Raw genomic sequence first — 21,850 nt, 5'->3', positions numbered from 1 at the left:
CGATTCGTAGAGGCTTGTTTTGTCTCTATTTTGAGTTGTGACTTTGCTACCGGCTCGGTATGCGAAGATACTTCGGAGGACACGCGTCTCTATGTAGCTGCCAGGACCCAAAACAGGCTCCGCCGGTAGGGCGAGGTAGGGGAGAGGGGGGCGTGCGCATGCGCGGTGCGTCCGCGTGAGGCCGGCCAGCCCTGTGAGGGGGGTGCGGGCGCGGCCGCCATGGGGAAGCTGAACGTGGCCGTGCTGCGGTACCTCAGCGGGCAGCAGTTCAGGGTGCTCACCGCGGTGAGACGGGACGGGACGGGGACAGGGGAAGGGAAAAGGGAAGGGAAGGGAAGGGAAGGGAAGGGAAGGGAAGGGAAGGGAAGGGAAGGGAAGGGAACGAAGGGAAGGGAAGGCGCAGCTCCCCCCCTCCCCTCCCCTCCCCTCCCCGCTGGTGCCGCCGACCGTTCCCTCTCGCCCCCCGGCAGGTGGAGATGGGCATGAAGAACCACGAGATCGTGCCTGGCAGCCTGGTGGCGCCCATCGCCAGCCTGAAGCACGGCGGCTGCAACAAGGTGCTGCGGGAGCTGGCCAAGCACAAGCTCCTGGCCTACGAGCGGACCAAAAGTGAGTGTGGGGCCTGCGCTGGGAGCCTCCTCCCGGCCCTCCCGGTTCTTCAGCGCCACAGAAGTGCGGTAGCTTGGTCATTCGGGTATCCGGGGCGTTTGTGAGCCCCGTCTCGCCTTGGGGCTAGCTGGGGAATGTGAACTCCTTCAGCAACAAATGGTGTTGGTGATTTCTGAAATTCATGGATTCGTTCGTCCAAATTCGTGGATAAAATAAATAATTGTTAGCTAAGGTAGTATTTAAGTTCACATAGGGATCAGCCCAAATGTGTTACAGTCTTACAGCAGACAAACTGGAGCGGACTGCAAAAGCCTTATACCTTCAGCCGGTCAGGAACGATCACTAAAGTAGTATTTATTCTGTCCCATTCTGTTAGTAGCGTTGGATTTCCTTTAGTCTTGCACTTGCATCTGGCTTTGCAAGCACAATGTGGGAGTCTTCATGAAATTCATCTCCTTTTTGTCTCCGTTTTTCAGACCATTAAGGTTTGGTTTAGGTCTTTGAAACAATCCTGAATCCTTGCCGTGTCTCCTAAGTAATCATCTTTCAAAGTAATCCTATGCAATTTGAACCATTGTCACTGCCTGCGTTACCAAGGGGCTAACAAAATGTCTACTTTTTATCCAGTTAGTTTTCAAAAGGCTTGCACGAATTTAAACTTACTGTCAAGTTGGGTTGATACTAGCCAACAGTGAAAATACTATTTGAGTGTTGTGTACCATAAGCAGGAAAAAAAAAAAAGAGAGACCAAAATGAAACTTCTTTTAAAAGAAACACATGCATAATATGGAATGAAATGTTGTGTAATTTATTTTTTCCTAGCTGTCCAGGGCTATCGGTTAACTAATGCGGGATATGATTACCTTGCCTTGAGAACTCTGTCTTCCCGGCAAGTCATCAGTTCTGTTGGAAACCAGATGGGTGTTGGCAAAGAATCAGGTAATTTAAAAAAGTGTTTTCAGTATATAATTTTTTTTTTTTAGAAGAAATGGGTCTGTATTTTTGTTAATTTGTTGGAAACTTGGTGAATTTACCTTTGGATAGTCATATCAGTTAATCTGTCAAACACCAAAATTTATGGTCACTTCAAGTTCTGTGTGAGTCTTGACTACATCTGATTTTTTTCACAAGTGTTGTTCCACTTTGACCATTTTGTACAATTCTTGGATGGTTCCTTAAAAGGTATTTTGCAAACAGGTGACAGTTGTCTTGTGACTTGCAAAGAATTTTGAAGCCTTCTGTCAAAAAGGTTAACATCAAATGTTTCATCCCACCTAAAAAAAAAAAAAAGTAATATACAGTCCAAACTATTGGAGTGCTATCTTGGTTTCTCATGCTCATATGTTGATTGTAATTTGGCACAGCATGTCTTTTGTCATTAAAAAATGACAAAAAAAAAAAAAAGAGGATTATTGGGGACAAATGGTAAAAATGAAACATAGCCAATTGCTAACACTGTTTTAAAGTAAGAGGTACCTTGAGTTTTCTGTCCAGTCAAGAGAAGTCTTTTCTAGTGTGCCATTAAGTTACTTCTTATCCCCTAGTCTGAAATATGTTTCAGATCAGATGGATGGTTCAACCAGATGATCTTGGAGGTCTTTTCCAACCGTAATGATTCTATGATATTCTACTAGTGGAGCAGCATAATCTCTTCACCAATGACTTCTTCTTGTTAAGATTTGTAATACATAATATACAAATTTGGTTGTCTTTTCTGTTAAAAGAAGTGTAGTAGACTTTGCTATTCCAGAAATAGCAGTTACAAGAAGTCAAGTAACCGATTTCTCACTGCACTGTTGCATTATATACCTGTCAGATACCATTTATTTCTCAGATCTGTGCTGCTGTTTTTTCTCCTAGATATTTATATTGTTGCAAATGAAGACGAGCAGCAGTTTGCAATGAAATTGCACAGGCTTGGAAGAACTTCCTTTCGCAGCCTGAAAAATAAGCGTGACTACCATAAGCACAGGCACAAAATGTCATGGCTGTATTTATCCCGGCTAGCAGCAATGAAAGAGTTTGCCTACATGAAGGTAGGTGGTTGTTTGCACCATATTAACAACGATGTAATAGTCTGGAATGTACTTCTCAGATTATCTTCTCATCACTTCATATTTGCAGTATATGTTAGGATGTATGCTTTTTATTTGTTTTTTTTTAGTGGACTTAAAGTATACATTTCAGAGAATGACAGTGCTGATGCATTTTGTATACTTTCAAGTGACAAAATCAAACTTTGCCATGGAAGTCGTATGGAACTGAAGCAATTTCCATAAAATTTCAGGTGAAGCTGTCCAGTCATCTGAGTCTTAATAAAGGCAGTGAATAAACTATTGCCATTTCACTTAACCTTGTCTTAGGAAAGACTATATGCTAGGGAAAATTCGTGAAGTATCTACTAGTATTTTAGTCTTGTCAATTTGGATCACTTCCACAAACATAATTACAGAGTATTTGTTAGGTCTGTAAGCGATGAGTTTCAAACTGGGAGGAGAGCACACTGAGAGCAGCCCTGCAGAGAAGGACTTGGATGTTCTGGTGGATGAAAAGCTTGACATAAGCCAGAAGTATTTGTTTGCATACCTGAAGGCCAGCAGCCTCCTGAGCTGCATCAACAGAGGAGTGGCCAGCAGGTGGAGAGAGGTGAATGTCTCCCTCTGCTCTGCCCTTGTGAGGCCCCACTTGGAGTGCTGCATCCAGGTTTGGGGCCCCCAGCACAAGAAGTATGTGGAGCTGTTAGAGTGGGCCCAGAGGAGGACCACAAAGGTGATCAGAGGGGTGAAGCACCTCTCCTGTGAAGAAAAGCTGAGAGTCAGGGTTATTTAGGTTATTTAGCTTGGAGAAGAGAAGGCTTAAGGGAATGCTAATAGCAGCCTGCAGTACTTAAGGGGGCCTACTGGTAAGCTGGGGAGGGACTCTTTCAGGGAGTGTTGTGATAGGACAAGGAGTAACAGTTTTAAATTAAAATAATGGTAGATTGAGATTAGATACTAGGAGGAAATTCTGTGCTCAAGATGGTGAGGCACTGGCATAGGCTGCCCAGAGAAGCTGTGGATGCCCCATCCCTGGAGGTGTTCAAGGCCAGGATGGATGGGGCTTTCAGCAGCCTGGTCTAGTGGAGGTGTCCCTGCCCATGGCAGAAGGGGTGGAACCAGGTGGTCTTTAAGGTTCCTTCCAACCTGAGCCATTCTGTGAATCAAGTGAATGATTTGGTAAATATGGTTAGAGCAAGCTAACAGAGCTACAAAATACTATGACCTACCTTTAGTTAATCTTTAATGTAGTGTAATACTGGATATTAATATTTAAGAAGAAACTTTTGCCTTACTGAGACTGAGTGTGGATTACCTGACCAGGCCAAACTGTATTTACAAGAACTGTTGAACCTTTTTCTAACACCCTATTCCCAATTATCTGCTGGTGGTTTCTTAAGCTAACAGACCAGATACGATTCTGCTGTTTTTCTATCCCGTTGTGTTTTCCTGCCACCTGCAGGATAACTAAACTCTGGAAAATACAGAAGCATAGTTAGTAGTGAAAGTTCAGATTGCTCTTCCTCCTTAAGCACATGATTTGACTTTTACAGTTAGCAGTTGAATAATGTGTAGGATGCTGCTTCCGCAATGGTGCTTAACTGCTTATCTTATATTTGTAGTTTGTCAGGTATGTAATGTTTTCTTAATGGTTATCTTTTATTTTTTCAATATGTTGTCTCTTTCCAGGCTTTGTATGACAGAGGATTTCCTGTTCCAAAACCTGTAGACTACAACAGGCATGCAGTTATTATGGAACTCCTTGATGGCTACCCTTAATAAGTTTGGAAGCTTGAAGTCTGTTTTACAGAAACCCTAACAACGATAGGTTCAGTAAGACAGCAGGGATGACGTTTTTCCTTATCGTGTGAGTTAGTTCTGATCATGCTGAATAAAGCATGAATAAAGTCAGGCCCAGAACAGCTAGGGTTCTGCTTCATTATATTTGGAGAAATTGGTGAGAGAAGGAAAACTAAAAACATACTCTCTTTGTCCAAAAAGACTGGTGGAAATAGACTTTTTTTTTTTTAAGTACGGAATACATCAGAGGAGCAATGTGATACAGAGGTTAGTGCTACAACCATTTTCTACACAGAAATTTTATGTTCTATATGTTATCTATTCAATGATATTCAATATTGATATATTCAGTATATCAAATATTCAGTATTGAGTTGTGTATCCTCCACGTTCTGAGCTCCAGTTCATGATCCATGTTGTGGTAAAGATTCAGGTAGGATTACAACTTGTACAGTTGCCATTGTAGAACTTCTGTGTTGATTTTTTTTGGGGGTGTTTGTTTTTTGTTTGTTTTATTTTTTATTTTATGTATTTGTGTGCATTGAACGCTGTTTTTTGCTCAAGGAAGATTACTTTTCTTCAGTTTTTCAACATCCAGAAACATGAAAAAATGTTGAATTTTGTATGTGAATGAATGGCTTGTTTTGTTTCCATAGCAGAATGCAAAATAGCTATTTGATACTCTGTATAATGTACAGTAACAAAGGTTCAGTGTAATTAATCCCAAAGTATACAGTTGAAGAGTTACATTGAAGAAGTGCCTTTGAAGACTTTATTCTATCCCGTTTCCCCGCCTTTGTTAAATAGTTCCACATCTGTCCTGTAGACAGAAAGCTTTAAAGTTACATGTGGGCATTGCAGGTGAGGCTTACCATGCTATCCCAGTTCTGCAATTTTAACTAAGCATTTCCTGAAGGAGATGCTGTACTAGATGAGAAATTATTTCAGGTGATCAGCATCTCAGAAGATACCAGTTTAGATGACTTCCAAATTCAAAGAACAAATGATATATTTTATGATACAGACCTCTGGCTATAAGAAATGTCACCAATTAATTTTGCTGTTAATATGAAAATATTCAACAGCAGCCTATTACAGAGCTGCTTGAATTCCATTGTGTTTTGTTTGTATGTGCAACTGATATGTTCTCATAACACTACAGTGTTGCATTCAGGCCAAAATATATCACAAATTAGCTGTAAATGACGGCTTCTTGACAGCTCCTGGTATAATAAGATAGCTGCCTATTTATTCTGCTTGTAAAAATAAGGTGATGTCTATTCTGCGCACTTTTGGGGCAAAACATATACTTTGCTTTTATTCTGGAGTTTATGCTGGAGTATATTCTGGAGTGCTTTAAGCTTTTTTTTTTTTGTTTTTTTTGGCTTTGCCTTATCCCCAGCTTAGTCTTGAAAACACTTTTTTGTGAGACATTTGAATGGCATTTGAATACAAGAAGACCTAAGTTACCTAAAACAATCCAGACATAAAAATTTGCTGATCCATTGTTTAAATTAGGCAGCATAACCATCGTGTTTGATAGGAGTACAAGAGACAAAGGGCTTTAGTTAAAACGAGGGATTTAACCTGGAGATAGGAGAAGCTTTCTCCCCATGAGGGCAGTGTGGTGGAGATTGCACAGTATGTTTCCATCCCTGGAAACTTTCAAGCCCGCATTGGTAGAGCTCTGATTAGTCTCATCTAATCTCAGAATTGACATAGCTATGAGCAGAGTATTGGACTAGTAACCTCTGGAGATCCCTTATGACTCAAATTGTGACCCTGTCATTCTCTCAGATGTAACTCATATGCCTTGTCTATATTTTTAAATTAATTCCTTCAGGGTTCAGGATATTTTCTTTTTTATTTAACTTTCCAGATGCCAAGTACACCACATCGAAGACCCTGCTGCTGTCTACAGTGAATTAATGGATCTAATTGTAAAACTTGGCAATCATGGTTTGATTCATGGGGATTTCAATGAATTTAATCTCATACTGGATAATGATGATCATGTCACTATGATTGATTTCCCTCAGATGATATCAACATCACATCCAAATGCTGAATGGTACGTACAAATGATGTATGCAAAATAAACCAGTTAAGTGCTGATAACAACAAATAGTCAACCATGATTTGTTTTCATAAGCCTGCTTCAAATTCTTTTTCTACTGTTTTCACCATACATTACAAATGCAATTTGTTTCATGAATGAGTAGAAATCTCCTTAGGATAAATGTGTAATTAATTGCTTCTCAGTTAATATTATTTCTTTCAATTAAGAAATGAATAGAAATAATCTGCATTTATGTATGTATACCTACACGTGTACTTTCTCACTTCGAGTCACTGATGGTCATTAATATTCAAATAAAAGGCAAGAAAGTAGAGTAAAAGTTTGTCATACCAGTAGACTTAATTTCCTTGATTATTGCATTTTTACAATTCTGTATTTTTTAAACAGGTATTTTGACAGGGATGTTAACTGCATTAAGGAGTTTTTTAAGAAATGCTTCAACTATGAGAGTGAGCTCTTCCCATCATTCCAAGATATCAGGTAAAAAATGCCAGCTGACTCGTAATTCCCCCATGTTATGGTAGTTACGTTGGTTTTCTGAGAAAAATGGATGCCTCTGAGAGATGATTTTAGAAGTGAACAGGGGGAAAAAGAGCCAATTTGAAATATTTTTGTCATTCTTACAGTAAAAAGGATACATACTTTCTTCACTGGCAGTTACTAAAAGTGGTTTCCAAAAACTGAAGCACGTCTTAAAATCTGCTGTCTCCTTTGTCTTACCTCTTGCAGCTAGGGGAAGGAGATACATCCAAATGCCGTAAATGTTACGGTGACGCAGAATTAGTTTCTCTGACTCTTAAAACCATATTTAACAGTCCTGGGGGATCAAGTATTAACTTAGTTTTTAATTTTAAATTTAATTTTCAAAATGCTAGTACATGTGGTGACCGCCTCTTCAAATATTATCTTCAAAATTTTCCTACTGTAGCTTGTCCCTTTTGAAAAGCAAACAATTTTCTCACATATTTTAAGAGCAAAGCTGATTCAGTTAAAAGGGTTTTATATCACTCTGAGCCCTTTCTCAAAGGGGAATTGTCTGTGTGTGTGTCAACATGTCCTTCATCGTTCTGTTTGCACAAGCATAATTTAAGTATTATATTTGTTAAAATCAAATTGTTTGCTTTCAGTAAGTGCTGATTATGAAGATGGAATCATCTTGTATGAAAGTCTGGTTCTGTCAGGCTACATTCTGCTAACTACCCAAAGCCCTGCACTGTAATATGTTACCTATGTTCCAATGGAGTATACTCTTTTTGTTAATAGCATGGTAATTATAGTCTAACTGGATAGTATTTTTAATCCAAAATACAGCATAATGATTTGATATATTAAAAGAAAGCTCACTTCTATTTCTTTCAGGAGAGAGAGTTCTCTTGACATAGAGATTGCTGCCAGTGGTTATACAAAGGAAATGCAGGAAGATGATGAGCTGCTTTTCCCAGAGTGCTCTGATGAGGATGATCATACAACAGAGGAGAGGGAATTTGTAGAAGATGCTGAAAGTAACGCCAACTTCCTCAGCCAAGATAAAGAAAACAATGCAGACTTCATATATGAAGTGGTTTCTGAAAGCAGAACCTCTGAAGACTTGTTATCACAGTGAAGATGCTGAAGCCACAGAAAGTAGTGAAAATTCACAAGGACTGAGTATGTCAGAGTTGAGTTCAGCCTTGGAAAAGGTTGAAGGGCAGTCTGTGCTTTCGAAGTCCAGTGAAGATGCAGAGAGTTGTGCACTTGGTTTTTCTGAGCACAAAAGAATACCTGACAATGCTGCTGAAAATCAGACAGAGGGCAGCAGTGATAAGGACAACGATGAATGCCCTGATCTGGTTGACTTGTCAACTTTAAATAAGGAATTGAGACCTTACAGGTAAATACTTATATTTACTGTCTAGTGGTGTGGTGAAATTTTCTTCTTTTTTCTTTATTTCTAGTAATAATGTGAGTAAAAGTTTTTTTTTTATATTAAAACGCTGCTGCTGCTAAGTAGCTTTGACAAGTGAGTTTATAATTAGAGTGCTCTTTCTCAGCCTCTGCCCCTCATTCGGCTGAAATTAGCAAGAACAAGCTCTTTGGAATATATTATTCAAATATATTTTACTGAACGTCATACCATGTGGCTTTTAATGCCTTTACTGACACACTTGGAAATTCCTTCTTACCTTTAAGCTAACCCCTTCTTATATAAAATTCAAACTATTTGCAAGCTCCCCATGTACCTGAATGCATATATAAAGTTCATATACCCTGTTTTCTTTTTGAATTTTTCCTTTTTCATGAAATTCTACGCCTAGGCAATGTACAGAATCTGAATTAATCTTTTTAGTGTTCTGAAGCTTCTTTTTCTTACACTACTTTGTGTAGTATGTATGTGGCTATTGCACTATAATCCTTCCTGTCATAAAATGTGTTTTTTGAACTAGTGTTAATATTTCAAATGTAAATGTTCTTTCTGTAGTACTCAAATGTTCTGCTAGCACTTTTGATTGTATATCAAAAAAATGACTGAAACATGATGCTCACTGAATGGAATAAAACATTAATTTACATATTTTAGAAATGAAGACAGTATGGTTCATATTGCGGAGCACAGAACAAGAACTAAAAGTACGTCAGCCAGCAGTGTTGGGAGCTGTTCAACCATTCCACCGGTAATTATTACTGCTACTGTCTAGTTTACTCTGATACCATCTTAGGACGTAGCTGTTGAAGATATTTTTACAAATACGTAGTTAGCAGTAACTGTCTTTAATTGATTACTACTATGTACATCTTTGGTTTGTAGTTCCATGTTCACAGAAAATAGGTCTGATGCTTTCTACATGTTTACAAGTGAATTATATCCAGTGCTGTACTTCATGTGTTGTTCTTTGCTCTTTCACAAAAGCTCTACTCCGGCATTAGCAACTTTAATTTCATTTCTGTTGCTAGAAATCAATTCTGTTGCCCATAATTAATGTTTTTGTATTTTAAATTTGCATGCGTGAGTAAAGATTTAACTTGGCCTTTTTTCATCTGTCTTTTTAACACATCTCTTACCACATTTCTGAAACATAGATATGAATTCATTGTAGTCATGGTGTCTTTGGCAATATGAATTTGACTTTCAGCATTACATAAATCAATACTTTGTGGCAGAATTTTACATCTTTCTTCATCCCTACTCAGTATACTATCCAGTATGGCTACCTCTATCACATTTTAAAGAGTGTGTCTAAATTTTAAATGGAAGAAAGGCCAGTTTTATGCATAAATAAATGTGTTAGGGAACAGCATGTTTGCAAGTTGTGTAAGACTTTTACAGGACTTCGTGTGAAGGAAAGAGAGACTTTTGTTAGTCATCCCTGTTCTTACTGTAGGACATGGCCTTGTGCCTTATTAAGGAGAAAAAGAATTAGCCTTGAATTATGAAATGAAGTAAAGAAGAGCTAGGATAAATGCTAGGATAAATGCTAGGAATCGCCTGGCTTCTGATCCATGCGATACATATTTTTTCCCTTTCAGTTTGCTAACCTAAATGTGTAGGATTTCTTTTGGAATCGCCTATAGATCCCTATTTGAAATTATATTTCTGTACACCAGTAGGTGGTAGCAGTGGTCACTCACTGTAGAAACCTTCCTGATTGTTTAGCGAACACATGTTTTTTCTGTAGGCAGACACATCGAACTTGTTAAAATATTCAAATGGCATTTAAGTACCTAATATTCTGTTCTAAAAGAAAGATAAAAGCAGAAGCATCTTTCAAGAGATTCAGCCACATAAACATCCTGTGTCAATTTACTTTGTGTAATCTTTCCATTTATATGCTCTTACGCTAAGTAAAATGTTTCTGCCCATTGTTAAATCTTATTTGAACTTTTGAATACTAGAACTAAAGAAAGGATATGCATGATGAGCTATTTGTAACATCAGAACGTGATTGCAAAACGAAAAACACAAAAGGCACTGCAGTAAGACCCACTGAGCTGCTTAGAGCCAATGCCTGTTACTGCTTCTAGCACTTCTCTGTTGTTTATATAGCTTTCTCAATGAAGAAACACATTAAAACATAAGCAGGTTTCCAGATTAAACACACAGAAGGAATTCATATGGGCATGTATAAACAATAGCAGTAATAGCAGTAGGTGCAGTCATAGCTGGGTGACTGTGCCAAAAAGAAAGCCTTATGAGTTACAGACAATAAGCTATTCCAGACAAAATAAAATGTCTTGTTGTGCTTGTACAAATCTTTGTAGGGACTGCTGCAATTTAATTATAGGAAATAATGCAAACTATGCAAAAATTTAAATAATAAATGATAGATTTGTTTATTCATTTTGCTTACAGTCAGGCTTAGGATGATGGAGAGACTAGTGAGACTTGCATGCTGTGGTTGAGCAGTAGTATTTTGTGAATTTACATTTTTGCATAGTGAAAATATCTGGTATTTGTATTGCAAAGTTTCTTCTAGCGAGCCTTGTATGAACTGTGAAGGAAGTCATCTGTCCACTGAAGTGGGAGAAGTAGAGAAGCCTTCTTTCAGAGCTCTGCCTATAAAAAGCAGAGGATGACAATTGTCTTACTGACAGAAGAAAAACATCAGTGGCCCAGTTTAAACTAGTTCTTACCAGCTTTCCTCAGGAATTTCTTCTGGAATATTTTTAAAGAGCATTCACAGATTTAATTTCCAAAATGCTCTTGTTTAAATACTGAGTTCTGCTAAGCTTCCGAGGAAAGAAAGACAGATCTTATACTACTCTTTTTATTCACATTTTTGATAGTCAACCTGCATGTGGTAAAGCTTAGGAAACTACTATTCAGGTGAATACTATGTAATTACTACAGCATTCTTACTGAAATCAGCATTGGGTACCTGGATTTATTTACTACCTTGTATTTGCATAATTTAGTTGTATTAGTCACAGCAGTTTTTAAACAGTGCCAAAAGAATTCTTTCTGGTTCCTGACTTAACTACCAACTTACTACTTAATGTGCTGACAGTATCATAAACAAAAAACAAGGCAAGAGAAATTGGGGTAAATGCAAAAGAAATGTTACTAGATTGTGGGGTAATTTTGCACCAGCAGGTACCTCAGCTCCTCCATGCTTCTCTTAGCCCTGTCCTCAGGTGGAAAAAGGGGGAGAAAACATGATGATGTAAAAAATATTCATGGGTTGTGATAAGGACAAGGAGATCTCTCCTTGTGCTGGAGCAAACTCTCTTGGTCCTTTTTCTACTTACAAGATGTTTGTCAAATCTCCAAGCACAGGACATTATCATTTTTGCTGAAGGCATATGTTTTGCACTGAAAAGTACTGGTTCATTATGATTCCTGAATGAAAGGCACCTAAACTCTGCAAGATATCACCTAAGATGCTTTTTATTAGAGCTAACGCTAAAAGAAAAAAAAAATAGCACAGGTGATCGTACACCCCTTCAAATGCTAGAGCCCTGACCCTGACTCCAAACCACATAGCTATACTGTAGACCTTGTCTGTAGCAGAGGTTCTCCCCTTTCACTCAGTTGAGATAATTACATGATTTTCTTACAAAGAAACAACTCTGCTTGCTCAATTTCTGCTGTTGAGAAGAGGTGAAGTTCTTATTATAACTTCTTTCTGCTCTGTTAGATAAAGGCAAGACCACAGAGCAGTGGTAATCACTGGAACCAGGCGGAAGCTGCCTGCAGGCTCCTCTGTCCCAAGAAGCTGGCTGAGTTTGCCCCAGGCCAAGGGATTTGTGCAGCCCCACAGGGGGTTCTGGGGCCACACAGTATGGGCAGCACAGCACAGGGCAGGCCTGGGCAAACTCGAGTTAACCCTGGTGTGGATCACCAGCTGCTCAGCGCATGGTGGTCTTCTCGACAGGTTCACTACCACATGTTCATGTTAGTACTGAGAATACAGTGTCATTATGGTAATGTTAGTACTAAATGATGTTCAAAAACTTCTGATACTGAATTGTTTATTTATTTGTAGGAACTGGTGAAAAGGAAGATAAAATGTCAGCTGACAAAACAGCAGAAGTCTGCTCTGAGGCGACGACTACAGAAAGGAGAGGCAAACGTTTATACCAAACAACGTCGAGAAAATATGCACAACATTAAGTCAAGCTTGGATGCAGCTAGTTTCTGGGGATAATTTATCATAGCTGCCACCGAACATGAGAAAACTCACAGTACATACAGCTAAAACAGTTACCTAATAACCAAGCATCCTTTTATACAGTGGAGGAAAAAGTTCTTAACAATACCGTGTATTTTTGGAAACTAATAAACATCACGCTGGTTCCTCTGGTTTTGTTTGCATGATTTTATTTTGTGTTCCTAGTTAAAAATATCGACTGTGATTTAAAATAAATTAGTAGTACTAGGTACGATCATTTAAGTACAGTATTTCCAACAGTATCTTGTTTTAGGTCAATTTTACTGTTTTTGTATAGATTAAGAATCTTCTGATGTGCAGAGGATTCCTCTTTAAAAATTTTCCTTTGTTCCTACAACATAAAATTTAAATGTGAAATTCTGCCCTCAGGTTACAAACAGATATTTGTTTGATTTAATTAAAAATCAAAAGGAAATAAAAACTGATAGCTTTTAACACTCTAAAATTTCTTTTGAACCTGTACAAGGATCATCAAACAACATGATAATGTACATTCTTTGAACCAAGCAATTCTTACTTGTTTTTCCTTTCACTCCAGGATCTTGTATAGATCTTGAAAAGATCTATAGATAAGAGAAAAGGAATAAATCAGTGCTGTAGAGATCTGGCAGTCACTCAGGTTTTGAATTTGGCTGTGCAGTTACCAATAAATCTAATTCATTTAACAATTTACATAAAGTGGTGAGCATTCTGAACTTCTCTTTTTAAAAAATATTACCATGTTTTTTTTTATGTTATTTTGGGTCTCTGAAGACCTAGAAAAACAAGTATCTTGATGTATCTGTGATTTAGGTGAAGAGCCTTCCTAGAGACGTATGACATGGTAAAGTTTGTCATCAACCCATAGTTTGCAACGTTTTAAATCTTTTACTTGGCTGGGGAAATGAGGAAGTTTGGATTTGAGGTTGATTTTTTACTCACACCTGATACTATCTATATTCTACTTTACCCTAACTGAAAATCAGCTTTTAGTCTATTGAGAATTACAGCCTCTGTCCTGTCTTGCAGCATGCTCTGCTTTGAAAGTTTTCAACTTCTGTCTTTTTGCTTTTACAATAAAAAAACTAGTCTTAGCTAGCAGCGGTATACATTCTTAAAAGCATGGCAGGCCGGAGCAGAGATGTAATAGATAAGTGTTTCTTTTAGCATCAAAGCTGCAGGAAGGTCTGGTGACAGAAGTAAGGAAGTCCAATTAAATCTTAAATGTGATTGTTATCAAGGTATGTAGGGCTGTTTCCTGATGCAAATAGCTCTTTTTAGCACGGGCAGAAAAGCAGCCTAATTGAATTTAATTTTATTTCCATTTTAAATGTAAAGGGAAAAAACATTTTTATGTTTCTACACTCTTATCTGTTAAGGGGTTGTTTCAGTGACTGCTTAATGAGATTTCAGTTGAAGCTCTTTGCATAAGATGTGCACACACTTTTTGGCTTCTAATTTAGAGCTTTTCACAGTGGGTGAGTTCTTTCTGGTGCATGACCTGAAGTCTGTCTTGGTAATGGGTTCCAAAAATATACAAAGCCTGTCCCGTTTGATTGTGCTCCATGAGAATAGAAAGGATGGAATGATGGAAATCCATGCTGTTTATTTTCAAAATGTTCCTTTAAAGCATCCATTAACTCTTTTAAAGGTATTCTAATGGATGGCTGTAAGTTATCATTTTCATTTACTCTGCCAGACGAGACTTTTCAGAGAGTAGAGTAAGTGAGGGAGTTACAGCTTAATATATCTTTATTAAGCCTTTTTTTTTTTTTTTTTTTTTCAAAGCAGCAGAATTCCTGAAATATCTGAAGTCATCAAAGGTCGCCACAAAGTTTACACATGGGATGAAGTTTAGAGTTCTCTTAGAGTGAACTTGGGAAAATGCAGAGGTTAAGACAATAGCATTATTGATTATCTTAGCGAATTCACCTAGCAAGGAATGTGCGGGTAATAACAAAATGGGTTTTAAATGTTTTAGTAAACAAACACAATGTTAGTTCATTAATTTGTAAACAAAACATGAAGATAAAGAGTAGATACACCTTGTGCAACGCACACTCTATAAATGAAACAGTATGTACTGAAACTTGTAAGTGATGGAGATAAAAGGTTGCCCAGCAGTTTTCCACTGCTGCATCTTTAAAAAGAAAAAAAGAAAAAAATAATTTTTCTTTGGGAAAGACTGTACAGTAATTAAAGAACACACATCCTTACTTTGGGATTTTTTCCAAATCAAAAAGAAGACTTTACTGGAATTGAAATAAAAGTAAGCTGAGCAAAGCAACTATTTTGTACAGTTTATGACTCTTACACAAATGTGTGTGACAGCAATGTATTTACATTCGTGCTTCAAGCTTTTGCCACTGCATCTGTGTTTGCCTTGATTGGAGTGCCTCTTCAGACCTCTGCATATCCCACAGGTCCTTTTAGATGTAAACAGTTTAATTCACTGGTATTTTAATACATTTATTGTATAGGGAGTAAGGAAACTGCTTTTCAGGAAACCAGATTCAAATTGGGTTAACCTAATATATCACAAGTTTAATTTTGCTAATCGGATTAATTTTCTATTTGCCATTAATATCCTTCTTCTCCAGTTACATAGTTACAGGAAGAAAAAAAAAAAAACACCATACTTTTTATCGAATTTGTTGTTTTTAAACAAGAGCCTGCATGCTGCTTTCAGGCTATCACGTTTAGTATAGCTTTACATAAGTATTTCCTTATATTTGCAATCTTTTCCATAATTTGAGGGTTTGGGTGAGCAAGAGAGTCTCTTTATTCATTTGGTATGAACCAGAGGTCTTTGCCTCAGCACATCGCCAATAAACCGATGAAACAAACTTCTTTCTGGTGATTAGCTTCTCTCCCTGGCCTGTAGGTGGGTGTGTTTAACAGAAGGAAGGAGTAGGAATGCGCCTGTCAGCCTGCCTTTGCAGCTAATTAGCTCAGCATACAGCAAAGATAAGCAGTCCGGGGAGGTGGACCCTGCGGAGGGTCGTGGGGTTTGAGGCAATGCCTGATTGGGAGACGTGGGGAGATTCCTCAGGAATCCAGAGTTGGTACAGGACTTGCCTGACTCAGGCATGAGGGCAGCTTGTGGCTGCTTTCTGGAAAAGCAGAGCAGAGATGGACAGAACCTTGGAGTCTCTGCAACTTGTAATTGCCCAAGTTCTGCCTCATCGAGACCCTGCCCTGGTTTTTAAAGACTGTAAGTACCAAAGATAATGATTTTATTTCCCTGATAGTGAGTGTATTTAATTCAAATGTCTGTTGTACCCAACAAATTAAGAGAGAGAAGTAATTAACATGCTTGTACATGTATTCGTGTGCATACCACAAACTATCATTATTTTATCTTGCCTATTTGAAGGCAGTGTTGCTGCTTATTTTTTAAGTTTGCATTTCAGAAAACTGATTCACAACTTTTACCTAGGATATTTAATTACATTCTAATAACATGGTAAAAACTTTACTGCTTGACAATTTTGGAAAACTTTATGCCAACTCTCTTTCTGTGGTTAGTTTGTCCTATAAATTACCTTTCTTGACTGTAGTACTGCAAAATATCAAATATTGCAATCTTAAAACATAAGATGTTTTCCTGCAAGTATATGGAATGTGATTTCCCTCCCCCCCCCCATATCAGACTTGACTATGGATGCACTTTTTAAACCTGGCCAAAACACTTTATTCTCTCTTTCTCTCTCATTTTACAAACTATCCCTTGTGAAATGTTCTGAAGTACCTTTCAGTAGATGGCACATAATAAACTGGCCTGATGCATCCCTTGAAACAGAGTTCAATGCAACTCACATCACGGAAATAAGAGTATTTAAATTTGAATTTATGATTTGAGTGGGGCTATGCATGGAACAAAGTGCTATTTAATTAGTAATTTCTTAGAAAATACATCCACAGATTTCATACAATGGAAAAAACCCTCTTCAACAGATCAAATGAAACAATAGTTAAATTCCATTGTTCTCAGTTTTCTTCACAGGTGAATGAGATCTCTTGATGTCATGCCCCCAAATCTGGTCCTACATAAACAATTTGATTGTAAAATTAGTATTTTGCTGGGTGTCATTTCAGTCTGAATCACCTAGTCAATCATTTAACATGCAAACAATGCTGGAACAATGTTAGATTTTTAGAAGGGAGTTTTATTTATTTATTTATTTAACATTCACTTCTAATCGTAATCGCCCGTGTGACCTGAGGCACACTGCAGAGACATTTATTTAATCTCCACTTCATTCTTTTGTCAACAGCTCTGTTAGAGTTAATAAAATCAGTCTCATACAGTCAACTGTTGCCTTCTAAACTTGCTGTAAAAGGAATAAAGACTTAAAGACATGGCTAGTGATGGACCTAGGGGAAAAACCCATGTACATCTGCATTAAACAACTCCACTTGCCAGATTCTTATGCTCATAGCCACACTGAAAAGTCAGAGGCTGACCCAGTAGTTCCCTGGGACTAAGTTGGATTTACTCTTGTAGAAGGATGTTACTCTTGTGTGAATGTAGCATAAGGATCTGTCCCAGAGCTTAGGAGTCTGACATCTGTTTCTCAGGCCACCCTGCAGGAGGTTTGTATGCTGCTGGGTAGGTTTGTATTACTGTTGCAGTCTTGGGACCTCGTGGAGCAGTCTGTGAATGTACACACATCACAGGAACAAAGAATTTGATCGGGGTGCAGTGTGGGGGGTGGGCTCGAGGAGAGGGGCATTCCCTTTCATAAGTTTCCACTGGTAACCAGTTCCTGCAGGTCTACTGACAAGGCTTTTATTGAAAGTGTATGTACAAGCTGCTTGGACAATGCATTTGTGACCACCCACAGATCTAAGGGAGGGAGAGATGATTAAATAGAAACAAAAGTGCGAGTGGATTCGAGTAGTTTTGTTTTTTTTTTTCTACTTTAGATTTTCTGAGGTATGAAAAGAATTTTGAAGGCATTCTAATATAAATTTAACCTATACAGGCTTGAAGTTGCTGTGAGTGTGTGCCACTAATTCTGACTGGTGACAGACATTCATAGTGCTTTGTCTGATGAGTCAGATGAGAATTTACATGCATTCTTTTTATCTTCAGCAAAAAGTCATCTTTAGATCTAGGTGGTGTCCATCTCTGACTTTTAATCAGATTTAAATACAGCAAGCAAGTATTAGACTAGAAAGAACATAGTGTCTCATGTTTCCCCATGGGACCACGTCCACATCTCTTACAAACGCATTACTTTCAGACCTTATTGGAAAGAACAAAGTAAGAATGAAGTCCATTCAGGATCTACTTTGTTGCAGCAGCATCTACCCTTTTCACAATGTGGTGTGACTCAGTATGTCAACAGGACTGAGTTTTGCTAGAGCAAGATGTCAGAGCAAGTCTGCTCATCACTGCTCAGCACCACATACACTTTTTGTTCCCATTCCAACCTAGAGGTCTTGGCTTGCACTGTCCCAACACTTTGTTCTGTTGGGAATGTCTCACAGAGGGCTTTCTTCAACAGCAGCAGGGAGAGACAAGATGTTCAAAAGTCCCTGCCCTCCTGGGTGCAGCTTGCAGGAGCAAATACAGTGAGTGGTGCTGTGCCTGCTGCAGCAGTGCTCCTTCTGGGCTAGCATCTGCCCAGCAGAGGCAGAGATGATGGGATTTGGGAAAGATGCAAGATCATGGCTGGGTGCCCTGGCAACAAGACAGCAGGGATAATTTGTTTCTCACAAGTTCCTCCCTGCCATGAGAATGCTTTATCCTTATAGTGGTAAACAATCTTTGGCAGAGAGCAGGGGTCTGAGCAAGGCCCCGTGGTGCAGGCCTGTCACCAGCCCACTGATGGGGGACGGGGAACAGTGGGCTGCAGAGGGGCTGGCAGCTCCAGCAAGAATGGGACAGGCAAAGACATGGAGGAGGAAGGCAAGAAGAAGGAGCCCAGTGCTCAACCCATGCTACTGCAGGAGTTGTGTTTGCTTTTTGGTGTGTGTGTTTCCCTGAACTGTGCGCTGTATGTAGCTTCCATCCCAGATAACATGATAAAAAGATAATGCTTTCTACCATGCAGACCTAATTAACCCCAGCACTGGTCTAATCCATATGCTGACCTTATTACGACTTCGTTTTCATATAAAAAAATATTATGGTATCAGGTAGGAGTTACGATAAAGCTTGGAAAAAAGCTAAGTACTTCCAGAAAGCCTTTTTAAGCCCTGACTTGAATTCATGGTTCCTAGATGGATTGCTACTTGGTTGGTTTGTGAACATTTAGCAAAGTGATTTTACATCAGCTGAACAGCACTGTGTCTCCATTTCTTTTTACTGGTAGCAACAAATCGCACATTTTCCTTTGCACGTTTTGCCAGCAAAGATTTCAGGTCAGCAATAGATGGACAGGTTAGACTGTAGAGTTTTTAATAAGAAAGTATGTTAACTTATGGGGATCTGCCCATAATTTTTGGTAGAATCAGCCCAGCTCACTTTTCTTCATTTAACATTGAAATAGATTTGTCAGTGGGTACCATACTAGCTCTCTGATACAAGCTTTTAAATTGAAGTGCACTATAGCCAGAGTAAGTCAGTTGCCTTGGAGAAATATTACAAGATTAAAAGTTTTATCAAACAAACAGTCTTTTCCTTTCTAGATTAATGTTATTATTACTATACTATTCCTATGCGAATCAGTTATACTTCTGGTTATCACAGGAGATTGACCAATTTATAATTCTTTATTGCTATATTCAGATGCTGAAATTATACCAAGGTTCTTATCATTTTCCCATGTAATGCTACATAAGAATGTAGACCAAGCCAAGCTGTTCGGCAATGATTAACAGTTGTCTTCAGACTATCAGCTTAAAAACACCTGACTTTAGTATGTCTACTCATTCTGTTCCAAGTGATAACCTGCTTACTCAATTCATAACACTGCAGGGATTGACTTTTTGCCTCAGTCCAACGGTGGTGTCAGTGAAACCCTCCCAGTCTCTACCCTTCCTTTCCCTAGCTGCATCTAAATCTGCTGTGACTACAAACATACCAATGGTTCACAAAGCCTACACCATTCTCTGAGCTGCTTGCCTCCAACATCTTCTTCTTTCTTCCTTTACTTGGTAACATGTTCAGAATGGCTCTTGAGGAGGCCATCCAGTTCATTTATTTAATTTTATTTTGTTCTTTTTCCAAATCCTTGAAGTCTAGGAACTGTCAGTCAGTGCTGGATTTAAGGTAGCCATTGCCAATTAAAGATGTTGCTTCTCACAAGTGGAATCTCACCCCACAATCAGATCTTCTTTTCCTGAAACAACATCTTGCTACTTTTTGTGCTTTTTAAGGGTTTTAGACAGAATCACCTAGTAGTCCACTGCTACATCAGCTCACTCATATAGCATCCAAATCCATCATGGAGAAGGAAAAATGCCCCTGAAGTCCTCTCAGCATATTGTTGGTGTCCCAGTACATGATACTTGATAATGTTTTTATATATATTTAACAATATACCTAATTTCATTAGGTTTAGTAAGGATATGGGGCTTTTTATTTTTGTACATATACATGGAGAACAGAATAGTATAGCATATGGACCAGAATATCCTAACAAAATCACTGCTAACATGCTAATACATAACATAATATATATGATAAATGCATAGTAAGATCATGGGAAAATTAATTGATATTGCCTACTCGCATTTGTACCTTTTTTTTCCTAAAGCTATTATTTATATGTTTAAAAATATGCAAAATAAATCAAAAGAGAAGCAATAAAACCTTCCCTCAAAACAGCTGGATCCCACTCCAGTTGCTGCCTTTTTTTTTTTTTTTTTTTTCTAGAGATTTAAACAGTATCTCTTTGCTAGCCTGAGCCCAATTTAACAGCTTCCCTAAGATGTATGCATTAAGTTACAAGCCTTAATAGGCTGCAGCTGGGGAAGGGTGCACTTGTAACTTATGAACTTTGTTTAAACGATATAGTTTTACTGATTATGTGCCATGGCTTGATTTAAGACATGTAAGGGAACTTTACTAGCCTCTCACTGAAGAATCTTCTTTAATAGATTTCATATTACATATTTCTTTCATTCAAAAAGCTTGTATTTTTCTTCTGCATTCACGTATTAAATTAAATCCACGAAGGCAGTTAAAAGGACTTTTAGAAACAGCTGTTTTAAGTTTTAAAATGACAAAGTAGGTGGTTATCTTGTGTGTGTGTTCTTTATACTCCACTCTCTCGGCAGTGAGACGTTGTCAAGTATATGACTCCATTCCACTTCAGTGGCAGAGTCACTTGGCTCCCACTCCGATTTGCCCTTCCAGTCTTGGCCAAAACACCCCCCTCCCAGTTGGCCAGCCTCCTGTTTATGGCATTGTTTGTTTGCCTTGGTTGAGGTGAATGCCTAGCCAGTATTTTTAGCAGTAATTCACAGAAACCTGGAGCTATTTTTTTTCTGGCATCAATGCAGTGCAAACTTACTGACATAATCCAAGTTGGAGAGTTCTGTTTCCCACTTAGAATGATATTTAATTTGACTCACAGACTTCCTTGAGCAGAGGCAAGACAGTTGCTACTGAAAGGTGAGAAATTGTCTGGAAAACAATGTTGTGTTATAATAAATGTGTTATCATTTAATCCTCTTTCAAACACAGTTCACATCAAACTGTATTTCTGAACTCTCAAAAGAGCTCAGGGTTCATTTAGGGTAAATGCAGCTGTATAACCCACATATTTGTTGTTCCACAGAACTCGCAGCCTGTCCTAAATTCAAATATATATATATATAAATAAATAAATAAATAATAAAAAGTCCTTAGAGTCTAGGAAAACTTCAAGAACTCTACCAGGATTTGCACTTGGGGACAGCTTCATTTGGTACAATGCTCAGCCCCTGGGCAAGAGGCTTTTCCAGCTGAGTAAAAAGCAAAGTAGAGAAGAAAAATCATCTTCTCACCTCGTAACTAGGCATTACAGCCAGCTTCAAATAGACTATTGTGGAACCATTAATATTCACAGATGGGAGAGTACTAAAGGAGGGTATATGGAATTCTTGCTCTTGAACTTGGTGATGCACGTACTACTATGAAACTCTAACTGAGAAAGATCTGAGGTATAAAGTGGATAAAATATTGTCTGAATGGGGTCTTGGCATTGCCTACAACAAAATCAATACTGTTAACTAATTCAGCAACTGACAGTGTACAAAATAAA

At 38.3% G+C, this 21,850-nt stretch overlaps 1 pseudogene; it reads left to right on the top strand.

Moving 5' to 3' along the window:
* Positions 1–147: 147 nt before the first annotated feature.
* Positions 148–12,803, top strand: LOC113841821 (serine/threonine-protein kinase RIO2-like; annotated as a pseudogene).
* Positions 12,804–21,850: the final 9,047 nt, after the last annotated feature.

This window comes from Anas platyrhynchos, chromosome 14, assembly GCF_047663525.1.
Source record: "Anas platyrhynchos isolate ZD024472 breed Pekin duck chromosome 14, IASCAAS_PekinDuck_T2T, whole genome shotgun sequence".
NCBI classification, from domain to species: Eukaryota; Metazoa; Chordata; class Aves; order Anseriformes; family Anatidae; genus Anas; species Anas platyrhynchos.
Note: the sequence above shows the minus strand (reverse complement) of the source record. Positions and strands in the feature narration are given on the sequence as shown.